The sequence below is a fragment of the Lucilia sericata genome, unplaced genomic scaffold, assembly GCF_015586225.1.
Source record: "Lucilia sericata isolate MDLA Ls3-8-SP2 unplaced genomic scaffold, ASM1558622v1 Contig000927F_arrow, whole genome shotgun sequence".
NCBI classification, from domain to species: domain Eukaryota; kingdom Metazoa; phylum Arthropoda; class Insecta; order Diptera; family Calliphoridae; genus Lucilia; species Lucilia sericata.
The window spans coordinates 104,857-119,143 of record NW_023994914.1 but is presented as its reverse complement, the minus strand read 5'-3'; the positions used below and the strand labels follow the sequence as shown (position 1 = coordinate 119,143).

At 33.5% G+C, this 14,287-nt stretch overlaps 1 pseudogene; it reads right to left on the bottom strand.

Moving 5' to 3' along the window:
- The window catches only part of LOC119609067, an 83,840-nt pseudogene extending 72,645 nt beyond the window's left edge, over positions 1-11,195 (bottom strand).
- Between the last annotated feature and the right edge of the window lie 3,092 nt (positions 11,196-14,287).

Sequence of the window (14,287 nt, the reverse complement as noted above, 5' to 3'; positions counted from 1 at the left end):
CTATATTAGATTTTAGAGCTGTATTTTTTCACATCATAGCCGTTAAATTTAAATAAGTTAAATCCATATACAAGTCTGAAAGTATTGAGTAACTACTTTTTAGTATTGAGTACCCAAAAAATAGGGCAAATACTCGATACTCGATACCCACTACTCAATACTTTAACAGCACTACTCCACATGCTGTTCATTCGTCGGAAACCATCGGTTCAATTTTCTGTAGAAGTGAAGGTAATCCGCCGAATACGTTATATCATACCAATGTCGTATTTGCACATACTAAGGAGGTTTCTCATCCCCTTTTCGTTAGGGTCTGCCCAGTTTCATTATGCTATTTGAGGGTATAGGATTCTCTCTATGTTTTCAATTCAGCACACGTTGCTTCGACTAACTAACTAACTAACTAACTAACTAAACTAACTAACTAACTAACTAACTAACTAACTAACTAACTAACTAACTAACTAACTAACTAACTAACTAACTAACTAACTAACTAACTAACTAACTAACTAACTAACTAACTAACTAACTAACTAACTAACTAACTAACTAACTAACTAACTAACTAACTAACTACTAACTAACTAACTAACTAACTAACTAACTAACTAACTAACTAACTAACTACTAACTAACTAACTAACTAACTAACTAACTAACTAACTAACTAACTAACTAACTAACTAACTAACTAACTAACTAACTAACTAACTAACTAACTAACTAACTAACTAACTACTAACTAACTAACTAACTAACTAACTAACTAAGTAACTAACTAACTAACTAACTAACTAACTAACTCACTAACTAACTAACTAAATAACTGACTAACTTCCAATTAAGTGAGACAAAAAGACAGCGGCCACTTAATTGATTTTGGAGGATTTATATCCGGACATCTGAAAAATATCTGGTCGAATAAAATGCCTCCAAATCCTAAAGGATAAAATCCGCTAAGAACTTGAAGTTTTCGACGGCAAAAAACTTATTTGGGGGAACGCTTATTCGGTCACGTGTGTGGTAATTCGTAAACCAAAACTTAATAAGCGAGGAAAACCCAAACTATTATTTTTTGTAAATATTTTTTTTTAATTATTTCACTGAACAAAAATATACATATTTACACTTTCCAATATCAAGCGCTGGCCAAACTTTATTATTGAAAATTCAAGGACTTAATAAGAAATATATTTATTTTACAAGACTTTTTTCAATTTACCTTCATATTTTCAAAAATATAAATAATTTCTAACATGTGTTTAGATTACACATACCAGCTGTAAGTAAATAGTTAGTCATTAAATAGGTTATAATATTAAAAAAGAAAAGTGTAACAATAATTGAGGTTATGTGAGGTATAAGTAATCAATAACTTTTTAAAAGTTTTCTTAGAGAATTTTTAATTTAAGAAAATAGCTGTTATTAATATTATAGTAATTGTGGTAAAGAAACACAAAGAAGAAATTTAAAGAAAAAAGTGTGATAAATTTGTTTAAAAGAAAAGTAAAATGTTTAAATAAAAGTGTCAATATTCATTTAAATAAGCCAAAAAACCAAAAATCTCATTTACTATGGGATATATCGCATAAATTATGTTACCAGCAAAGCCATAAGCCATAAAATATAAATGTAATTTTGTTTTTTTTCTGTTTTCAGCTGTAAGCATGTAAACACCTATCAAATCAAATGACAGCTCAAAATGACAAACCAATGTTCAGATGTCAATCAAAAATGACATATTCAGGTGAAGTTTACAAAACATGATGTGAATTTATTAGAAAATGTTCTAACTATAGGAATATAGATTTCGATTATATAGGTTAATAGAAGAAATTTAAATCACAAAGATTGTATGAAACTAAAAACACATTTTGTATGTAATTAATTTTTTTTTAAATTGTAAATTAATGCTGAGATAAATTAAAATTAAATAAATTTCCTATTTTTTTATTTGTTAGTTATTAATACAATAAAATCTCATAAAATCATTTTAAAGTTGAATAAAATAAACAAAAAAATTTTGTATTTTAAAGTGCATAACGCCGCCCATTTTGTTGTCTTATAAATTTTCATTTTATATTTTACAATTTGCTATTAATAAACACACATTTTGAATCATTATGAAAATAGGAAAAATAAAATTAAAACAATAAATAGAAAAACAAAATAAACATATTATTTTGAATGCCACTCACTTCAATAAATAAATTGTTTTGTTTTGTGGTCAGTCGTGTAAAGGTATTAATTGATAATTTACTAACAAAATGTTTGTGAATTTTTTTACGAAATCATTGGACTTTTGGTTCAAGATTTCAAAATGGTTACATAATATTTCTTTTAAAGGCGATGTTGTCTCTAAACATATCATATAAACCTTCCATCCCTGAAACAATCCAAGTTCCAATAGATCCTGAAGCACCACCACAGGCTACTAGGATAGTTCACAATCAAATGTTCTTTATAAATAGCCAGATCATTTTAAAACTACTGCCTCAGAGCCTTTCTCCTCTACAAGAGCTACTCTTGAGTCCTTCAATTTGATCATTAGTTCCTATCTGTACCATTCAGCAGCACAAACGAGGTCTCCAAAATGATATTAACACAATCTGGAAAAAGTGGCATTCTATTCATTCCGCTTAGATCGGAAAGCTTCCTCCATCGTTGTGACAACTATTACTGAAGTCAAAGTATGGGAGATTTAATTTATAGGCATAAAGTCCAAAAATAGTAAGACCAGTAACTAAGTTATTACGTTCCTTGGCTGAGCTCGTAGAGACAGGTTTTGGTCTTTCATATTTTAAACACATTAACTTCGTGTCATTCCGTCGGTTATCTTCTCCATGCGAGCTCGCAGATTCTATCAAAGTATGTACTTTGGATTCGTAATTTTCAAGGAGTAGGGTCAGGATTGAACGCCATCACTACTCGCGATGGATGAAACGAAATCATAAGCTATGACCGGCCGATGAGACGAATAAATGCTAAAACCGAATATTTAAACATCAAAGGTAACGCTCTGTATTTGGTGGAATCAGAAGATCACTGGACTAAACAAACAGACCTGTACCGAACACAAAAGAACCGTTTAAAGAGAATTTAAGCCGAATAACATATATGAACCATCTAAATGAACGCCACATATAGAAGTAATCTTTTATCCCATCACTAATCGCGATGGATGAAACGAATAAACGCTAAAACCGAATATTTAAACATCAAAGGTAACGCTCTACATTTGGAGGAATCAGAAGATCACTAGATTAAACAAACAAACCTGTACCGAACACAAGAGAACCGTTTAAAAAGAATTTAAGCCGAATAATATATATGAACCATCTAAATCAACGGCATAGCCGAATATGCAAGCTGCAAAGGTAAAACTTTGAATTTAGTTGAATCAGAAGAACACCCGACTACACGATCACAAATTTATCGAGCACAATTGAATCGTTTAAAGCGAACATTGACCAAAAAACCCAAGTGAAGTCTTGCCAACCACCGGAATCAGACGGTCAGTGCTGTAACTTACACATATGAATCGTTTGAAGTGTACATTGGGCGAAATACGCATGTGAAGTGCCTTCAACCCCTAGAATCAAAGCTGAATATTCATTGCGCCAAGAATCAGAAGGTAAGAAAGTCAGATCAGTATCGAAAACAATAGAATAGTTAAAAGCCCAACATTCCCGGAAAATGTTGTATGTCAAGTATGGCCTGAATTTAGTGGAATTAAAAGGTCACTGGACAACATGTACCGATCATATTTGAATCTTTTAAAGACCAACATTAGCCGAAAAACGCATGTGAAGTCACACCAACCACCGAAATTAGACGATCAGTGCTATAACTAACACATATGCATCGTTTGAAATGGGAACATTAGGCGAAACACGCATGTGAAATGCTTTCAACCACTAGAATCCAAGCCGAATATTCATTGCGCCAATATAAAGCACCGTATTTAACGGGATCAGAAGGTCAGAAGATCATATCTGCACTGTAAACAACAGAATCGTTTAAAACGAAATTTCCAAAAAAAACCTTGTATGTCAAATATGGCTTACACCACTGCGTCAGACGACCAGATCGAACACAATTGAATCGTTTGAAGCTAATATTGCACGAAAAATCTCCGAAATATTCGACTATATGCTTGGCCATATATTACAAGTTCTGTTAAAAACAATTTAGAATATAAATTTGGGAAGTTTTGCCTCAACCTTGTAATATCCCATACCCCGTACCCAACACAATTGAACGTTTGAAACGAACATTAGCCGAATATATGGGTTTAAGCTCTGCTGGCAATAGAATATCACTCGTACCGAAAACAATGGAATCGTTTGAAGTAAACTTTGGGTGAAAAACGATCGAAACATAAAGCATTAATAATTCATTATGAAAGCGGCCGGTCACGTATAGGAATACCAGTTAAAATCTATTTAGAAGTTTTGTCTAACCCGCCTTATAGTCAAGAAGTTTCTAGGTCCTACTAGTGAGAACAGAGTCCGACTAATATTTGTTTCAATGGATGCTGGATTTTCCTACTTGTTTAATTTCTTTAGATATTTAACACTGTCACGCCATTGCTGCTGTATGGATAAGTGCTCCGGAACAGTTTAACAACAACATCATCAATAACCCTTAAATAATCGGAATGATCAGATTTCCAATCAGCCAAATATTGTCAACTCAGCGACGGCAGTATTAACCGAAAGCTTTCGCATAGAATAAAATCAAACGATTACATTCGAAAGTAGCATCAAGAGGGGTATGGGAGTACCGGAACAATTTGACCCAGCTTAAAAATTTGGTGTCCTAAGACTTCATCTTGACGTATTCTTTGTCTGCAGAAAATCTAAAATATATTATATAGTTTACACCAGATAACCTTTTAAAATGGAACATCCAATGTCAAAAGTATCACAAAACAGCCAAGAGTATCGCAACAGTCTATTAATGGATCTTGGACAACCGAAACAGGTAGATTCTTTGCTGGATTCTGTATAAGATCCTAGGTTCAAATTGATTTTAGTCTAGATTCCCTTCTTTTTGAAATGTTATGCAGATATTTCCTAGTTACTTTTATGGAAACATTACGTTCCATGTATAACGAATTTATATGGGAATTGTCATTCAATAATAGAGTTTGATCTCATTTATATCCTAAGGATCAAAAGCTTTTAATATTTCATAACAGAACAATTGAATATTTGCATATTAATCTCGATTTGAAACGCGCAACTGTCAGGTATCTGAGGCCCCGGAAGGTATATTACCTTGATGAAGGTGTTATTGCATTCCCGGGGTAAAGAACTGCTACCAATACCTCTTAGACTGTCAGGACTATAAACTGGTGATGATCAAATGTATCCTTGGCCTTTTCTTGGAATGATTTGATATGGGGTCGAACCAGAGAATCGCATAATCTCGTAATATATCAACCGATAGCCCTTAGGACAAATTTTCGAACTTTATCTTGTCCCGATTATTGGAAAGTTCCCTTCGGGTTTGGTTAAAAGACTGATACACGTAAAGTCTATAACTCGGTGCTGTTGTTGAGACAAAAAAAGAGAAGAGTGACTGTGGGATTAAGCGTTGACAGTAGTGACTGTTGGATTAATAATAACGCTTCATTTTCGCAACTAATCTTTTTATAAGCCAACAATTCATTCTTTACCACCTCTGTCTTACCTATGAACAAGTACAATATTCAATTTATGAGTACATTATTTCTTTGCCAACAATAATTTTTCAAAAAAATCTTTTTCCACTTTTTTTTTAAGTAAATATTCGTTCATATTGTATACTGTATAAATGTGCCGTTAACACGCGCAATTTGTTTGAAAATTATTTGATATTCTTTACTACTTTAACACTTCCTTATTTCCTTTTTCAATTACTTATAGTTTAGCAAAGTATTTATTAACAAACAAACAGAAAAATGTGCTTAGAAAGACATTAAGCAATAATGGTCGTAAAAAAAAGAGGTATATAATGGAATTATTTAATAAGTATTTTGACATTTAATTAGTAAAAGTAAAAAGATGAATAAAGTGCTAATAGTTAGAGTTTAACAAAATTGAAATAAAATTTGTTTTTAATTTAGAAGAATTTGGGAAAAATGTTGTGTTGGAAGTTGTGATGTTATTGAGAAGGGTTTTACGGAATTTGTAATTTGTAACCTATGAGATATTACACGGTTGAGGCAAAACTTCCCAACTGTATATTCTAAATCGTTTTTTTTTGTCATCGTAGAATATCGCAGCTACTCGAATATTTCAGAGATTTTTTCTGCAATATTCGTTTTAAACGATTCAATTGTGTTCGGAATAGATCTAGTCGTCTTGCGCGGTGGCCTTCCGATTCAATTACATGTATAGTGGATTCTGTTTGTTTCATATATGTGAGGATCGTCTGATTCCGGTGATTGGATTCACATGCGTTTTTCGGATAATGTTCGCCTTAAACGATTCAAATGTGTTCGGTTCATTTATGTTCGTGTGGTCCGGTGACCTTCTAATTCTAATAAATTCAGAGTGTAAGTTTAGCAGCATGGATATTTGGCTATGGCGTTGATTCCGGTTGTAGGTCAGACTTGACATACGTTTTTCGGGAATGTTTTGCTTTAAACTATTCTATGATCTTCTGATTCCATTAAATATAGAGCGTTATTTTGGCGCAATGAATATTCGCCTTTTTTCTAGTGGTTGAAAGGACTTCACATGCGTGTTTCGCCCAATGTTCACTTTAAACGATTCATATGTGTTAGTTGCAGCATTGATCGTCTAATTTCGGTGGTTGGCGGGACTTCACTTGGGGTTTTTGGCTAATGTTCGAAATTTTATTTGATAAATTTATGACCGTGTGGTTGGGTGACCATCTGATTCGACTTAATCCAGAGTTTTAGATTTACAGCTTGGATATTCCCCTTTGCCGTTGATTTTGATGGTTCATATATGTTATTCGGCTTAATTTCTCTTTGAACGTTTCTATTGCGTTCGGTACAGATCTGTTTGTCTAATCCAGTGATCTTCTAATTCCACCAAATGCAGAGCGTTACCTTGGAGGCTTGGATATTCGGTTTTAGCGTTTATTCGTCTCATCGGCCGGGCATAACATATGATTTCCTTTCATCCATCATTGGACCCGACTCTTTGAAAATTATGAATCCAAAGTATAAACTTTGATAGAATCTAAGAGCTCGCATGGAGGAGATAACCGACGGAATGACACGAAGTTAATGTATTTAAAATATGAAAGACCAAAACCTGTCTCTACGAGCTCAGCCGAGGAACGTAATAACTTAGTTACTGGTCTTACTATTTTTGGACTTTATGCCGATAAATTAAATCTCCCATACTTTGACTTTAGCAATAGTTGTCACCGATGAGGAAGCTTTATACATGATCCGATCTAAGCGGAATGAGTAGAATGCCACTTTTTCCAGATTGTGTTAATATCATTTTGGAGACCTCGTTTGTGCTACTGATTGGTACAGATAGGAACTAATGATCAAATTGAAGGACTCAAGTGTAGCTCTTATAGAGGAGAAAAGGTTTCAGGCAGTAGTTTTAAAATGATCTGGCTATTTCTAAAGAACAATTGATACTGAACTATTCTAGTAGCAGAGTGAGAGAGATTGGTTCAAAGGAATACTCAATCGATCATGAAGGTAATTGTTTGTCTATGAAAGTGTATAGTAGAACCGGAGGCATTAAAGTCATCATTGTTTACAAAAACTCAGACTTTCCCAAAACCCAAAATGCAGAATTTGGACAGTCATCTTGTACAAGATCAGTTGTCTCATAATATTATATTATGGACCATTGACATTTAGATATACTTACATGCCATAATTAAGAATCAAAATCCCAAAATGTTTCCCAAATCTCTTAATTACCCCCCCAAAATAAAATACTATTTTAAAAACCATTCTCCCTATTGTCAACCACCAAAAGAAAAAAAATTTCAAACATCGAAACACCGATATAAAGATAAATTTTATATAAAATTCTACATATAGAAAGAAATTAAAGTGTCAACTGATCATAAATAAATCTATTTGGCGCAATACAATAGGAATTTTCTATTATTCATAACATTGGCGCGTTTTTTTTTTTGGGTGGGGGGAGGTAATGCGTGTTTCTAAACATATAAAAATGAAAATCCAAACATACATGTATAAAAATACTCTGTTATTAATTGTCAAGAGTAGAAATAACAGAAAAAGATTTTTCCATATATTGTATTAAATATCGTGCTGATTTATTATATTGATACCATTTGGATTTCTATATTTTCTCCAATTGCAATTTGTTTTTCTGACAAAAACTGAAAACAGTCAATCATTTAACACTATTCGTGTATTTTTTTTCGATATTGTTATAAGTGGCATAAATAATTTAAATCGAAAAACAAATGACATTGATATTAAAATTTCACTAAATGGGTATTGCTGAAACTACACTGAACAAAATGTTTGTGTTTAAGGGAAAAAGCATATGTTATAAACTCTTTTCCCCTTTGATTTTTTGTTACAAACTTTAAAACACATTTCTTATCAATTATTCAGCCGGCAATGTTGAACAGCTGTTAATGATATATATTTCAAGTACGTGTCAAAGACAATAATATTGTAAAATAATAAGAAAAAATAAAAATAGTTATAAATATATGCGATTTTTCGAAAAGGCTTAAGGAAATTTCTTTCATTTAGAAACATAAATAATGAATATTTAATGAATAATATTCTGAAAGGCAGAAAGGCCAATATGACTTCAAGTCCATTATAACAAATTGATCAAGAACATCACTGATATATGTGCGATATCACTCGAACAATTTGATTCTGCACAAGAACTTTGAGTTTCAAAGACTCAATTTTTATGAATTTTTCATTGTGCTACGGGGCAACAATAGCCTCGATAAACCTTGGATAACCGGAATGCACAGATTCCCAATCAGCCAAAGATTGTCAACTCAGAGACTGCTGTATGAATCGAACTTTTTTTCCAGAGAATAATATCTAACGATCGCATTCGAAACGACCATCAAAACATTTCCAAAACTATCAAGAACATCGCTGATGTATGTAGGTGTAGGAGTCCGAACAAGAACTTTGAGTTCCAAAGACTTAATTTTCCTTAAGTTTTAATCTTTCTCGTTGCTACTGCTGGACAAAAGACAGTTTTGATAAACCTTGATAACCGGAATGAACAGATTTCAAATCAGCCAAAGATTTTCAACACGGTAATAACTGTATCAACCGAAAGTTAACCCACAGAATAATATCTAACGCTTGCATTCGAAACGACCACCAAATTGATCCATAACATCGCTGCTTTATGTGTAAATGTCAGAACACCCAAACAATTTGACTCTGCGCAAGAAGTTTGAGTTCCAAAGACTTCGTTTGCATTATGTTTTAATCTTTCTCAATGCTATTGCTATTAACCGGAATGATCAAATTCCCAATCAGCCAAAGATTGTCAACTCAGCAATAACTGTATCAACCGAAAGTTATTCCCACAGAATAATATCTAACGCTTGCATTCGTAAATGTAAATGTCAGAACACGTGAACAATTAGACTCTCCACAAGAAGTTTGGGTTCCAAAGATTTCATTTTCATTAGGTTTTAATCTTTCTCATTGCTATTACTGGGCAACAACAGCTTCGATAAACATTGAATAACCGGAATGAAGAGATTCCCAATCAGCCAAAGATTGTCAACACGGTAATAACTGTATCAATCGAATGTTATTCCCACAGAATAGTATCTAACGCTTGCATTCGAAACGAATACCAAATCGATCATCGCTGCTTTATGTGTAGGTGTCAGAACACCCGTCAAATTTGCCTCTACACAAGAAGTTTGAGTTCCAAAGATATCGTTTGCATTAAGTTTTATTTTCCTAATTGCTGTTGCTGGGCAACAACAGCTTCGATTAACCTTGAATAACAGGAATGAACATATTTAAAATCAGCCAAAGATTGTCAAGTCAGCAATTACTGTATCAACTGGAAGTTATTCCGAACAAATCCGAACAAATCGCTGTGTAGGTTTCAGAACACTCCAAAAATCTGACTCTGCACAAGAAGTTGGAGTTTCAAAGACTTCATTTTCATTAGGTTTTAATCATTGTCTTTGCTGTTGCTAGGCGACAACAGCTTCGATAAACCTTGAATAACCATAATAAACAGACTCCCAATAAGCCAAAGATTATCAACTCAACAACAGCTATAATCACAGATCCAGAGGTTTCAACAACATCTTCGATATCCCAATCAGTCAATGACTGAATAATAGTCAACATTTGCTCAACGACACTTTCTTTAACCAAAAGTTTTCCCAAAGAATATTATCCAACGCCTGCATTCGATATGAAAAACATCGCTGCTGCATGTATAGGTATAAAAGTCCGAAACAATTTGACTGTGTCCAACAACTGTGGGATTCCGAAGACCTAATTTAAATAATTTTTCGTCTTTCTCATTACACTTACTGGACAATAGAAGCTTTGATAACCTATTGAATAGCCGAATTGAACAGATTCTCAATCAGCCAAAGATTGCCAACTCAACGACAACTGTATCATCCAAAAGTTTTTCTTAGATTATGCGCAAAAACTTGGGGTTGCAAAGATCTCATTTTAGCGTCTGTACAGTTTGAAGAACCTTAAAAGTTTGAGTCTTTGGGAAGCATCACTTCAAGCACAATTTACGAAGAGGCTTAGCTTTACACCGCAGAAGATCCAAACGGTCCAGGTGTTAAAATTTATATACGATAGACTAAGCTACTTGTTTATTAACTAGTTTTCGGAGTTGAAACGTGTGTTAATGACCATCATTGAATACAATTGAACACTTACCTAGATCCATTCCTACCTGCCCGCTAGACTTTACTACTTGTTTATTAACTGGATATCGAAGTTAAAACTTGAGTTGATGACCATCGTTGCTCCAAAGCGAGTAAAACCCAAACTATTTTTCAAATTCCATCGAATCCATACCAGCCCTTATTAATAAGAAAGAACACTGCTTGAAGAAAATATAGGATCACAGATTGTTGACATCTCGTAAGAATGATGTGAATTGTTTACCAACAATACCCTAATCCAAACCATCATTGAGATTCAGTATTCAAGATCATGCACAAGGTCAGGGACAGCAATCTTGACCATGTATATAATCTTCACCTTGAAGTATTGTTGGACGATTATAGAATCTTCAACATGACAATTTCCACAAATCAGCGTGAATCTATAATGTTTCAATTTCATACGATAATTTATTTTTATTAATGATCTCAATGATATTACTTTTTTAACAATTAAAAGCTAAATTTGTTATCCGTTAATATAGGACACATCAATAAGGAAATTCTCTCTCTTAATAGAGAGGGGTAGAAGACTCTATTCTCAGAAGATCATGATACAAATTTTTATTAAGGAGTAATCTTGCTGGATTCTTCAAAATTCAAATAATCTATCACTATTTATTCTGACTTTAAGGGGTCAATTTTGTTAGGCAGGAACTAGGGAATCTTTATCAGGCTTTTCTGCCTAAGCTTAAGTAAATGAAAACGGGTCTTTTGAAGATCAAATCCTTTCCTCTTCAACAGCAATGATAACAACGATTTAAAAATGCCTTTTACAAAAAATTGCCAATCTACTTCGCGCAATAAATTAATTAATTTTGCCTACCATATGTTCGACTTTTATCAACTTTTTTATCGTACTTACTTAATTACATTTATGTATGTATATAAAATATCCATTATATATAGTCTGTGCCACAATTATTTCATCTTTATTTATAAATTATAAAATTGAATTATAAACTCAATATTGTACGTTTATCAACAAGAACAATTTGTTTTAAAGTTTTATTTTCAAGTGTTCTCTGTTTTTTAGCAAAACGTTCCAGTTGCTTTTTTCGCCGTTTCAAAATGGCACGAATCGTGTATTTTGTTTGAAATTCAATAAATATGATTTCGATAAGCGCTATTAGAGCGCAGTTAAATTGAAGCAATAACACCCAACTACTAGTGTTCCAACAGTCGAAAGATGTATAAAAGTCATAGACACTAAAGAGAAATAGTAAAAAAAGATAATGTATGTATATAAAATAAAAGAGAATTCGATAAGAAAACAATATTATTAGCAAATATTATTTTGTAGTTTCCCACACCCTACATAGTGTTAAGGGGCGTATTTAATTGTTCGAAAGATATAAAGAGCGGGAAATGTAACTAAAAGAAGATCATAGGTCCTGCTGTCAACTTTTAATAGTAACAATCCTCTTTGCAGTACTTCCAAATTATAAAAATCGAGTTCCAACCCAATAAGAAATACATGAATTGGACCATATATACGTGGTTGTTACCGTCTGACTCTAGGTATCAAACGATGATCGTTACATTAACCATTCTACTCTACGTCATTGAAACCCATATTAGATCCACCCCATAGCCATGAAATATCTCAGTAGGTTATTAATTATAGACCCAAATAACTCAACATGTTTCGATAGAAAGAATCCATTTCTCTTAGTGGCCACAGTAGGGCATTTGCAGAGAAGGTGCAAAGCCCAAGTTGACTAACATGTCTATCTAGCTCCCAATGTCCAGCTATTACTGCCAGCAACCCCGATATGTACAGTATATTACGGATTATAAGTTGCATAGTTTGTTTTTCATCGAAAGAAAGCCACATTAACTTTCGATCGTTATCGGCGCTATAAAGATTAGAAAACCAAAGGGTTAACTTAAGCTGAATCGGAATCTAACTTCAAAATTTCTCCAACAGTATCTTTAACTAAAGTTTAGCGCAGCTCAAATCTTTAATTCTCTCTCGAGTGCGCGACAAAACATTATTTGGATCTATTAGTGAAGTATAGATCGTTAATGGTTGTGAGTCCATTTTATTTAGCAGTTGGTAAATCCGACGTCCCTCTGGGGCATGTTACCTTAATGAATCTTTCCTTATATTGTTGTTATTGCAATCCGAGGGAAAAGAGGTGCTACTTTAGTTTGCCAAGACTCTAAACTGGTGGTGTCAAATGTATCCTTAAAATGATTTAAAATAGGCTCGAACCAGCGAACCTTTCTCATCAGGTAGCGCGAGAAGCGGTAGCCTGCAGGGCAGAGTTTCGGACTTTGTCTAGCCCGAGTTATTGGGGTGCACGTAGTAGATGTGGTTTAACCCCAAATTCGTGGGAAGTGAATGATGGTTAAAAGGCTGATAAGATCGGTGATGTGAGTCTAAGCCTTAGGAATGTTTTGATGTCAAATTAATGGAATACGGAATGGATGAAGGAGTATGTGCGCCTAACTCCATCCGTATATGAAGATTGAATGATGTGGATGTACATGTAACACCATTGAATTTCCCTTTCTTGTCGGGGTTTAGTCTGTTCATACTAGATTAGAACAGTGTGAACTCTTTGAGTAAAACATTTTTTTTGGCTTATTTGATGTTACCGAATCAACACAGATCATCCCATCGGAAGTTATGCTTTTGCATCTCGGAAGTTAAGCAATGGTCAGAGATTAGATAGCTCAAGTACTTCAGCAAAGTGCTTTTACATGGACTGGTGGAACCATATACGAAAATTGCCATCTACTTCACAGTAAGAGTCGCTGATGAGTCGTCTTAAGCTCACTCTGTGGTTCATCATTTCAGAACTTCTCCATTACAACTGGTTTTCGAGTATCTTAGCCTAAAGTTTGAAAAAATAACAGTTTTTCCATATTTTAAACATTATAATATGCCGGCTCGAAGACACCCTACAGCAATGTTTTTGTATACAGTGAAAGATCCAAAATATTGTACAAATGTAATTATGATGGATCATCTGATGTATCTCTTTTATTGCTCATGTTAAACAGTTGTACTTAACTTTATTTAGATCTGAATCCGAGAGTCTTCTCCTTTGGCTGAACAGCTTCTGCGAATCCGTGATTGTTATCTGGGTATTTTAATCATTGGGACATGGATCATTTATGTTGCATCTCTTTTATTGCTCATGTTTAACTGTTCTATTTAATTTTATTTAGATCTGATTCCGAACTGCTGAACAGGTTCTATCATTGTTATATGGGTGTTTTAATCATTCTGACATGGATCCCATCATACTGAAAAGAGTCGTATTTTCGTTCTATACATGATAGAGCCAAAGCATTCCATAAGACTTTTCTATTATAATTCCGTTATCAAAGTTCCGATATATGTTGATATATTCCTATTGATAATGTTAATATTGAAGGGTACCTTTAA